Raw genomic sequence first — 9,811 nt, 5'->3', positions numbered from 1 at the left:
GTGGATGTTAAAGAGTCCTCCCTCCACCATAAAAGGCAAATGTGAAAACTGCAAAAGAGGCTTAGGAATGTCTCCAGCTGAGCAGGAGCTAAAGACCAGGCACTCGTGAAGAATTCACTGTGTAGTTAACTTACAGTACAATGGTATACATGCCTACTCAGAAGTAATACTCTCTGTGTTTAATGGTGCTTACTTCAGGTAAGTGGGTAGAAGATTGCTACCTAGGCAATATAGGCTTTAGATTGCCACCTAAGGTTGGCATGGGGGAAAAGCAGGGTTCTTGCACCTTTAACAGTAGCAGTATAGCAGGCAGAAATTCAATAGGTTACACCTTTACTAGTATGGAAATACAATTATGGGAAAAGCTTCACCATGACTGTACTCTCTGACTTTGTGCTATATCACACACCCCATAACAGCCAGTTTGTATTTTGCAGCGCCCTCATAGCAGCCATTTTGTGACTGGTGCCCACAGCAGCCTCTCAAAATTTGAAATGTGCCCACTGGTCCCACTGGCAGTCCCCGTTGTAGCTGAACAGTACACATCCAAAATGTTAAAAGCTGGGAAGAACAGAAAATGTTTTTACTCTGAGTCAAAAATTGCTAGAGCCAACAGAGAGAAAACTAGAGAGAGTTATAGTGTACATTTCTGCTCTCCATATTCTGATGGATGAAAAACACAGGGGGCCCAGAAGGAAGAAATGGAGCAGCATAGGCAGTAGGATGGGAAGTAGTCAAGACCTCACGGTATCCAGTCCTGGGCAGCACAACTTAAGAAGGCTATCAACACATTGAAACATATCCAGAGGAGGATGAGAAAGATGGAGAGGGGGCTTGGAGACCAAGTCCTGTGAGGAAAGGAGTTGTTGGATATGTTTAGCCTGGAAAAGATACTACTGAGGGTTTATATCGGGGATGGGGAACCTGTGACTCCCATCACACTTTTGGCCATGCTGGCTGAGGCTGAGGAATTAGAGGGAAACAGATTGGCCACCCCAGGCAGGGGTGTAATCATCTAGGGTCTCAGGGGGTCTTAGATCCTTTACATTTTTAAGAGCAAGGTCCGAGCAGGGTCCCTATGTCTCCAGCATCCTATGAGCCAATCAGCATGAAAGGGAGAGTGTTAGCCACTGAGAAGAGTCTTCTAACATGCTTTCTTGTCCTTTCCTGCTGATTGGAGCCAATCAGAGTGAAGGGAGGTGAGTCAGCCACTGAGAAGACTCTTCTCAGTAGCTAACATGCTCCTCTTTTATGCTGATTGGCTCCTAGGAACATCTGTTGTGGTGGATGAAGGCATTAAGAATCTCATTCTCAACCCAGCAGCAAAATGGCGCGGGAGGGGAGGGACCATGGCTGTGACTATCATGAAGGGACCCTGCACTTTTGAATTTGCCACTACACTACTGACCCCAGGTCTGTGTGGCTGCCATCTTTAAATATTTGAAGGACTATCACATAGATGACCCAGTGCCTGCAGGAGGATCACCATAGCCCAGGGAAGGAGAGCAGTTTTCTGCTGCTGTCTACCTGCCTGCTTGCTTGCTGCTGCTCAGCTACCACTGTGATTTTCCTATATTAATGTATATATGGTAAGTGTTAGTTGTTTAGAAGACACATGGTAAGTGGAGTGAAAGAGGGGGAGTGAATGGGCAGTAGAATGCGAGATGATTGGCTGAGTGTTTAAAATGGCTGAATGTATAAAAGGAAGAGTGAGAGTGGAATAGGGGGGGGGAGAAGAGAACTGAGTGGATTGCTTGGTGGGGTTTGAGAGAGTTGTTTGCCAGGAGAGAGTGGAGAAGGAGGGAGGTGAAGTTCGGATTAGTATTGAGTAAAACCATATGCTTATGTGCCTTAAGAAGAAATCTTGTTAATCTTGTTAGCTTTGTTATCTGTAATAAATACTTAATTTGGTTTACCAAAGGCCTGATCCTTGGCTGGGGTTTCACAGACCAGAAGGGAGGGTAAGGCTGAAGGGGAACTGTAACAAATGGTGGCAGCGGTGAAGAGAATAACAATACCAGTATTCAGAGTCTCTGGGAATACTAGTATTGGGACGTTACTGGTGGTTGCCTAGCAGGGGGATCTGTTGAGATCTGTGCTAGAGCGGATAGGTAAACCATAAGAGAGTGCGGTCCGGACTGGTGGAGTCCCTGGTGGTGCCTAGAGACAGGCAGTAACCACGAGCAGGTAGGAACCTGACAGGGAGAGCCAGGGAAGGACGCATCACATGTGGTGGCAGTAGCGGTGGGATACGAACAAAGGAGACTACGTCACACGTGGTGTCAGTAGCGGTGGGATACGAACAACAGAGAATCCAGATACAGTGTTGTGGCAAACAGAAATAACAAAACAAGATTTCTTGTGAGAGTGACTGGCAAAGAGTGTGTGGCAAAGAGTGAGTGAACTCAAACACCATGGCTGAATACATAAAAATGAAAAGAGAGGAGCTGGTGGAGAAGTGCATAACATTCAATTTACCTCATGAGGGTAAAGGGGTAGATGAATTGAGGGTAGCACTTATAGGATTTGCAACTGCCCAGCAAAAACAACCTGTCAGGGAAGAGACCCCAGAAGGATATTTAAGCAATCCCGCTTATATAGAGTACTTGAGAGAGAAGTTAAGATGGGAGGCTGAGGAAAAAGACAAGCAGAGGGAGTTGGAAGCTGAGAGATTGAGGAGGGAGGCTGATGAGAAAGAAAAGCAGCGGGTCTTTGAGGCTGAGGAAAAAGATAAACAGCAAGAGTTGGAAGCTGAGAAGTTGAAGATGGAAACTGAGAGAATGAGAATGGGGTTTGAGGAGAGGGAGAAGCAACGAGCAGTGGATGCCGAATTACAAGTAGAAAAGTTAAAATTTGAAAGAGAGAAGTTTCATTCTGATGAAACAAGAAAGGACAGAGATGGAGCAAAAATAAAAATTACTCCAAAGGACTTTGCTGTCTATGAGCCTGGTCAAGATCCTCAAATTTACCTCAGCACCTTTGAAAAAGCAGCTCAGTTGTGGGGGCTACCTGAAGATAAATACATGCAGTATTTATCAAATCTGATTAAAGGGGAATTGGCTGAGGTATACCAATATTTCCCCTCAGACAGGCCCGTCACCTATGCTGAATTCAAAGAAGCAGTGTTTAAAAGATTCAGACTGGGGCCTGATTATTTTAGAAAGCTTTTCAGAAATTGCCAGATACAGACAGGGAGGTCTTTTGTGGAACTGGGAGCAAAGTTGATGGATATATTTGGAAAGTGGATGAGTAGTGCCAAAGCTCAGTCTGTGGAGGAGGTGAAAAACCTCATGATATTGGATCAATTATACCATCAGTTACCACCAGAAATAAGGCTCCTGGTCAAAGACCGTTCCCCTACATCTGTGCAGGAGGCTGCAGAGATGGCGGATCACTTCGCCTCCAATAGAACTGGCTGGGTGGGGAAAACATCAAGAGAGTTTAAACCCAGACCATATAGTGCTGGCAGAAGGGATGTGGTATCACAGCGAGTGAGTCCTCCATTAAAATCTGAAGGGCACAGGACACCACAGAGTGGATCTGTGTACCCTAAAAGTGAGGAGAAATTATGCTACAAATGTGGTAGACCGGGGCACCTACGTTTTCAATGTGAGGTTGCCAACCCCATTAGTAATCCTGCTCAGACAAGGGCAGTGAAAACAGAGCCCAAGGCTTTAGAAACAGCAAAAAGGGTTCAGTTCTGCCAGATAAACTGGACAGAAGTAACAGACCTTGATTCAAGTCTGAGAGAGGAAGTGAGTGTACAAGGGGCAAATTATTGGGCATTGCTTGATACTGGTGCCGCTCAGACATTACTGAGGCCAGATTTAATAAAATCTGAGGTAATATTACCTCAGGAAACTGTGACTATCCAAGGAGTGAGGGGTCAACCAGAGAGTTTGCCTGTGGCCCTGGTGGATATGACTTGGAGAGGCCGAGAGGGCCGATATAAAGTAGGCATTAATGCCCAGCAACAAGAACCAGTAATACTGGGAAGGGATGTAATGGGCGCCCAAGGAAAGATCTATGTAGTGACCAGACAGCAAATTGGCAGAGAAAAAGAAGCCATATTAAGGGGGGCTGAAACAAACAGGTTGGAATCTGTTAGCCAACCTCAGGTCACCATAGCAACCACTAGCAGGCCTGGTGAAGGAGACAGACTGTATCAAGTGGTCTCTGGGGAAGAAGCAGAGCAATTCAGGGAAGAGCTGCATCAAGATATAAGTTTGAAGCAGATAAAGGAACAAGCCCTGACCCAACAGATTCCTTTCACTGACAAACTGAGGAATCAAGTTGTGTGTGAGAATGGGATTTTATATAGACTGTGGATGCCTGCTGAGAGAAAGGATGAATGTGAACCAGTGAAGCAATTGATAGTACCTAGCAAATACAGAACCAGATTGCTAGAGGTAGCCCACGATGTCCCATGTGCAGGACATCTGGGAATAAAAAAGACCAAGAGGAGATTGGCTGCACATTATTATTGGCCAAATATCTCCAAGGATGTAAAACAACATTGTCTATCTTGTGGAATATGCCAAAAGGTGGGAAAGAGTGGAGTAAAGACCAAGGCACCCTTAAAGCCCCTTCCTATAATTGGACAACCCTTTTATAGAGTGGGAATAGATTTGGTGGGCCCTTTTTCCAAACCCACAAGGCATGGCAAGAAATATCTAGTGGTGGTGGTGGATTTTGCCACCAGGTACCCAGACGCAGAAGCACTGAGATCTGTAGAAGCCCCTGTAGTGGCAGAGGCTTTATTAAAAATCTTTATGAGGCTGGGTTTCCCTCATGAAGTGCTGACAGATCAAGGCAGTGTATTCATGGGAGAAGTGATGCAATGTATGTGGAAATGTTGTGGTCTAAAACATCTAAAGACCACTACTTACCATCCCGCCACTAATGGGCTAACTGAGAGATTCAATGGAGTTTTGAAGGGCATGATAAGAAGCTATGTTCAAGATCACCCACAAGACTGGGATGAACGTTTGGGATGCTTCTTATTTGCATACAGAGAAGTCCCTCAGGAGTCAACAGGCTTCTCACCCTTTGAACTAATGTTTACTAGAAAAGTGAGGGGACCTTTGGAACTGCTAAAAAATTCATGGGAAGGAACTCTGGGAGAGTACAAAACTTCTGTAGTAGATTTTGTATTGGAATTCCGCAATAAATTAACATCAATGATGGAACTAGTGAAAGAGAATTTGAGTCATTCACAGGAGAAGCAAAGTTACTGGTATGACAGAACAGCCAGAGAACGTGTGTATGATGTGGGAGATATGGTTATGGCGTTCATACCCAGGAAACATGACAAATTACAGGCTAACTGGGAAGGACCATATACCATCAGAGAAAGGCTTGACACAGTGACATATGTAATCACCACAGACCAATTAAACAAAAGCAAAGTGGTTCATGTAAATATGTTAAAGCCTTACCATACCAGGGATGCAAAGGTGTTGCAAGTTACCTTATTCCCTGAGGGAAGTGGGCCTGAACTTCCAGATTTGGTACAGGAAAGCAAAGACAAAGGAGGGGTAGATCAAGTGGAATGGTCAGAGGAGGTAGAGGAGGAAGTAAAAGAAGAGATTCTGAGAGTTTTGAAAACCTATAGGAATCTCTTTAGCAACAAACCTGGCCGAACCAGTATAGTTATACATTCCATTGATACTGGAGATCATGCCCCAATCAGATCTGTTCCGTACCGTGTGAATGGGAAAGTTTTGAATGAGATCAAAAAGGAGGTGGAAGATATGCTGGAATTAGGAGTGATCAGGGAATCCATCAGTCCCTGGGCCTCAAGTATTGTCCTGGTTCCGAAAAAAGATGGAACAACAAGGTTTTGCATTGATTATCGGCTAATCAATAAAATTACTGTCCCAGATGCGTATCCTATGCCTAGGGTAGACGCTATGTTAGAGTTATTGGGGGCAGCAACCATTATCTCTACACTAGATCTCTGTAAAGGATTTTGGCAAATGGAACTAGATGAGCAATCCAGAGCCAAAACTGCCTTCAGTACACCAGATGGGTTATATGAGTTTGTGACCTTACCCATGGGACTAAGGAACTCACCAAGTTCATTTCAGAGGCTAATCAATACTGTGTTGCGAGGCATGTCAGATTTTGCAGTGGCCTATATCGATGACGTGGCCATTTTTAGCAAGTCGGTGCCTGAGCATGTCCAACACCTGACAACAGTATTGGAGGCCTTAAGAAAAGCAGGCCTCACAATAAAAGCTAAGAAATGCCAGTTTGGACTAAAGGAAGTAATCTATTTAGGACATAAGGTGGGGAGTGGGAAAATCACCCCCTTATGGAGCAAGGTGGAGGCAATACAAGCGTGGCCGATCCCCTTAACCAAAAAACAAGTAAGGGCATTTCTGGGTGTGGCTGGATTTTATAGGAAGTTTGTGAGAAATTTTGGGGAAATAGCAACCCCCTTGCATGAATTAACAAAGAAGAAGTGTTCTGAGCGTGTGGTATGGACGGATGAATGTCAGAAGGCTTTTGATCTACTGAAGCAAGCCTTGTGCCAAGGACCCATATTAATAGCACCAGACTATGAGAAACCATTCATCGTGGCTACAGATGCATCGGACCTGGCGCTGGGAGTCGTCTTGCTACAGGAGAGAGAAGGCACCAGACATCCAGTGGCGTACCTGAGTCGCAAGCTGACACCGAGGGAGAAAAACTATTCGTCGGTCCAGAAGGAGTGCCTAGCGGTCGTGTGGGGACTGAACAAGTTGCGCCCATACGTGTGGAGACAAAGATTCACAGTGACTACGGATCATCGGGCCTTGTTATGGTTGCAGACTATGAAAAACCACAACACTATGCTGCAGAGGTGGTCCTGGGCCCTACAGGACTATCAAGTGGACTTCCAGTTCATAAAAGGCAAGGACAATGTACTGGCCGATGGACTTTCCAGGCAAGTGGCTGGGACTGCAGTGACGTGACCAGACAGAGGAACAAAGAAAGACATTTTCCCCATAGAGACTTTTATTTGTTAACGCGACGTATAAATCCTGGAACAGGAATAATACTCTGCTGTTGTTTAAGGGGGGGGAAATGTGATGTTCCTATATTAATGTATATATGGTAAGTGTTAGTTGTTTAGAAGATACATGGTAAGTGGAGTGAAAGAGGGGGAGTGAATGGGCAGTAGAATGCGAGATGATTGGCTGAGTGTTTAAAATGGCTGAATGTATAAAAGGAAGAGTGAGAGTGGAATAGGGGGGAGAAGAGAAAGAGTGGATTGCTTGGTGGGGTTTGAGAGAGTTGTTTGCCAGGAGAGAGTGGAGAAGGAGGGAGGTGGAGTTCGGATTAGTATTGAGTAAAACCATATGCTTATGTGCCTTAAGAAGAAATCTTGTTAATCTTGTTAGCTTTGTTATCTGTAATAAATACTTAATTTGGTTTACCAAAGGCCTGATCCTTGGCTGGGGTTTCACAGACCAGAAGGGAGGGTAAGGTAATGACCAAGGCTGAAGGGGAACTGTAACAAATGGTGGCAGCGGTGAAGAGAATAACAATACCAGTATTCAGAGTCTCTGGGAATACTAGTATTGGGACGTTACTGGTGGTTGCCTAGCAGGGGGATCTGTTGAGATCTGTGCTAGAGCGGATAGGTAAACCATAAGAGAGTGCGGTCCGGACTGGTGGAGTCCCTGGTGGTGCCTAGAGACAGGCAGTAACCACGAGCAGGTAGGAACCTGACAGGGAGAGCCAGGGAAGGACGCATCACAACCACCACCGCCCTCTCCCTGTTGGACCTCTGCCCTGCAGGTGTCACGCCTTGCATAACCAGGCCCACAGGTACTCAGCCAGCTGTTGCTGATATCGTCCACCTGTCCCTTCCCTGGAGGGGATACATAAACTGGCTGGCTGAGGTGGCTCTTGTTTTGCAGATTGCCTGGCTTTTTGGGGGTCTTGAGTCATGTGCCTGGGAGAGAGGACTCAGAGCCAAGTGGAGACTTGAGGAGGTCCCAATTAGTGTAGTGATGGGTAGAGGGAGATATGGCATTGTGAGGAGGACTTGCCAGGTAAGGGGAACTCGGCCCAAGCAGTTAATGACTGTGCCTTGTTCTGGTCCTCCCCACACCCGCAGGTTTGTTGGTTGCCCTATCAGCCAGCTCTCAGACCTCCGGATGCTGCTCCTAAATGCCAGATTGGTGCATAATAAGATCTCCCTCATTCATGATTTAATTGTAGATGAGGTAGCTGATCTGGCATGTCTAACTGAGACCTGGGTGGGTGAGCAGGGAGGAGTCAGTCTCTCCCAGCTATGTCCGCTAGGGTACCTGGTTCAGCATCAGGGTAGACCTGAGGGTCAGGGAGGGGGGTTGCTATGGTCTATAGGAGCTCCATCTCCCTCTGCAAGCACCCTGTCCATGTGACTACTGGTCTGGAGTGTTTGCACCTTGTGTTGGGCCAGTGAGACAGACTGGGGATTCTGTTGGTGTACTGCCCACCCCGCTGCCCAACAGACTCCCTAGCTGAGCTGACGGAGGTAGTCTCGGGTGTACTCTTGAGATCCTCCAGACTGTTGGTTCTGGGGGATGTCAACATCCATGCCAAGGCCACCTTATCCGGGGTGGCTCAGGATTTCATGGTCTCCATGACAACCATGGGACTGTCCCAATATGCCATTGGCCCAACACATGTAGCAGGGCATACTCTAGATTTAGCTTTTGCAACTGGACATGGAGATGGTGATCTGAATGTGGGGGGCCTTACATCTTACTCTGTCATGGACAGATCACTGCTTGCTGGAGTTTAGACTTACAGTGGCTTTTCCCCTCTGCAAGGGTGGGGGAACCTATTAAGCTGGTCTGCCCACACAGACTAATGGATCCAGATGGTTTCCAAAGGGCTCTGGGGAGTTTTCCGGCTGATAGGGCTGGCACTCCTGTCAAAACCCTGGTTGAGCTGTGGAATACAGAAATGACCCGGGCGGTTGACATGATTGCTCCTGAGCGCCCTCTCCTGTATAGAGCTCGTACGGCTCCATGGTATACCCCAGAGCTGAAAGCAATGAAACAATATAGGAGACGGCTTGAGTGCAGATGGAGGCGAACTCCTGGTGGATGCAGTTACACACTGGTAAGTGCCTATGGTAAGCTGTATTTAGGGGCAGTGAGGGCAGCAAAAAAACAATATTTTGCTGCCATGATCAAATAATCAATCTGCCGCTCTGCTGAGCTCTTCAGAATTGCCCGGGGGCTATTACAAGCTGGCCCCAAGGACATGGTAGAACCATCTGAGGCCCACTGTAATGAATTTGCTAGGCACTTCCAAGATCTTTAGCATCTGCCAGGACTCCAGTGTTCTAGCAGGTGAATCACGTGAGGTATACAGAGCACAGCCTTGTCCTGATTTCTTGGATGAGTTTCACTTGGTACGGCTTGAGGATGTTGACAAGGTGCTTGGACAGGTTCGTGCAACCACTTCTGTGCTGGATCCTTGCCCTTCTTGGCTAATAAAAGTTAGCAGGGATGGAAGAGCCGGCTGGGCCAGGGAAGTGATTAATGCCTCTCTGTGAAAGGGGGTGGTCCCTGGCTGCCTGAAAGAGGCGGTAGTGAGACCATTCCTGAAGAGACCCTCCCTGGACCCAGAAAATCTTAATAACTATAGGCTGGTAGCAAATGTTCCATTGCTCGGCAAGGTCCTTGAATGAGTGGTGGCAAGCCAGCTCCAGACACTCTTGGATGAGACCGATTATCTGGATCCATTTCAGTCGGGTTTCAGGCCTGGTTTTGGCATGGAAACAGCCTTGGCTGCCCTGTATGATGATCTCTGTTGGGAGAGA

The sequence above is a fragment of the Rhineura floridana genome, chromosome 6 (assembly GCF_030035675.1).
Source record: "Rhineura floridana isolate rRhiFlo1 chromosome 6, rRhiFlo1.hap2, whole genome shotgun sequence".
NCBI lineage: Eukaryota > Metazoa > Chordata > Lepidosauria > Squamata > Rhineuridae > Rhineura > Rhineura floridana.
Note: the sequence above shows the minus strand (reverse complement) of the source record.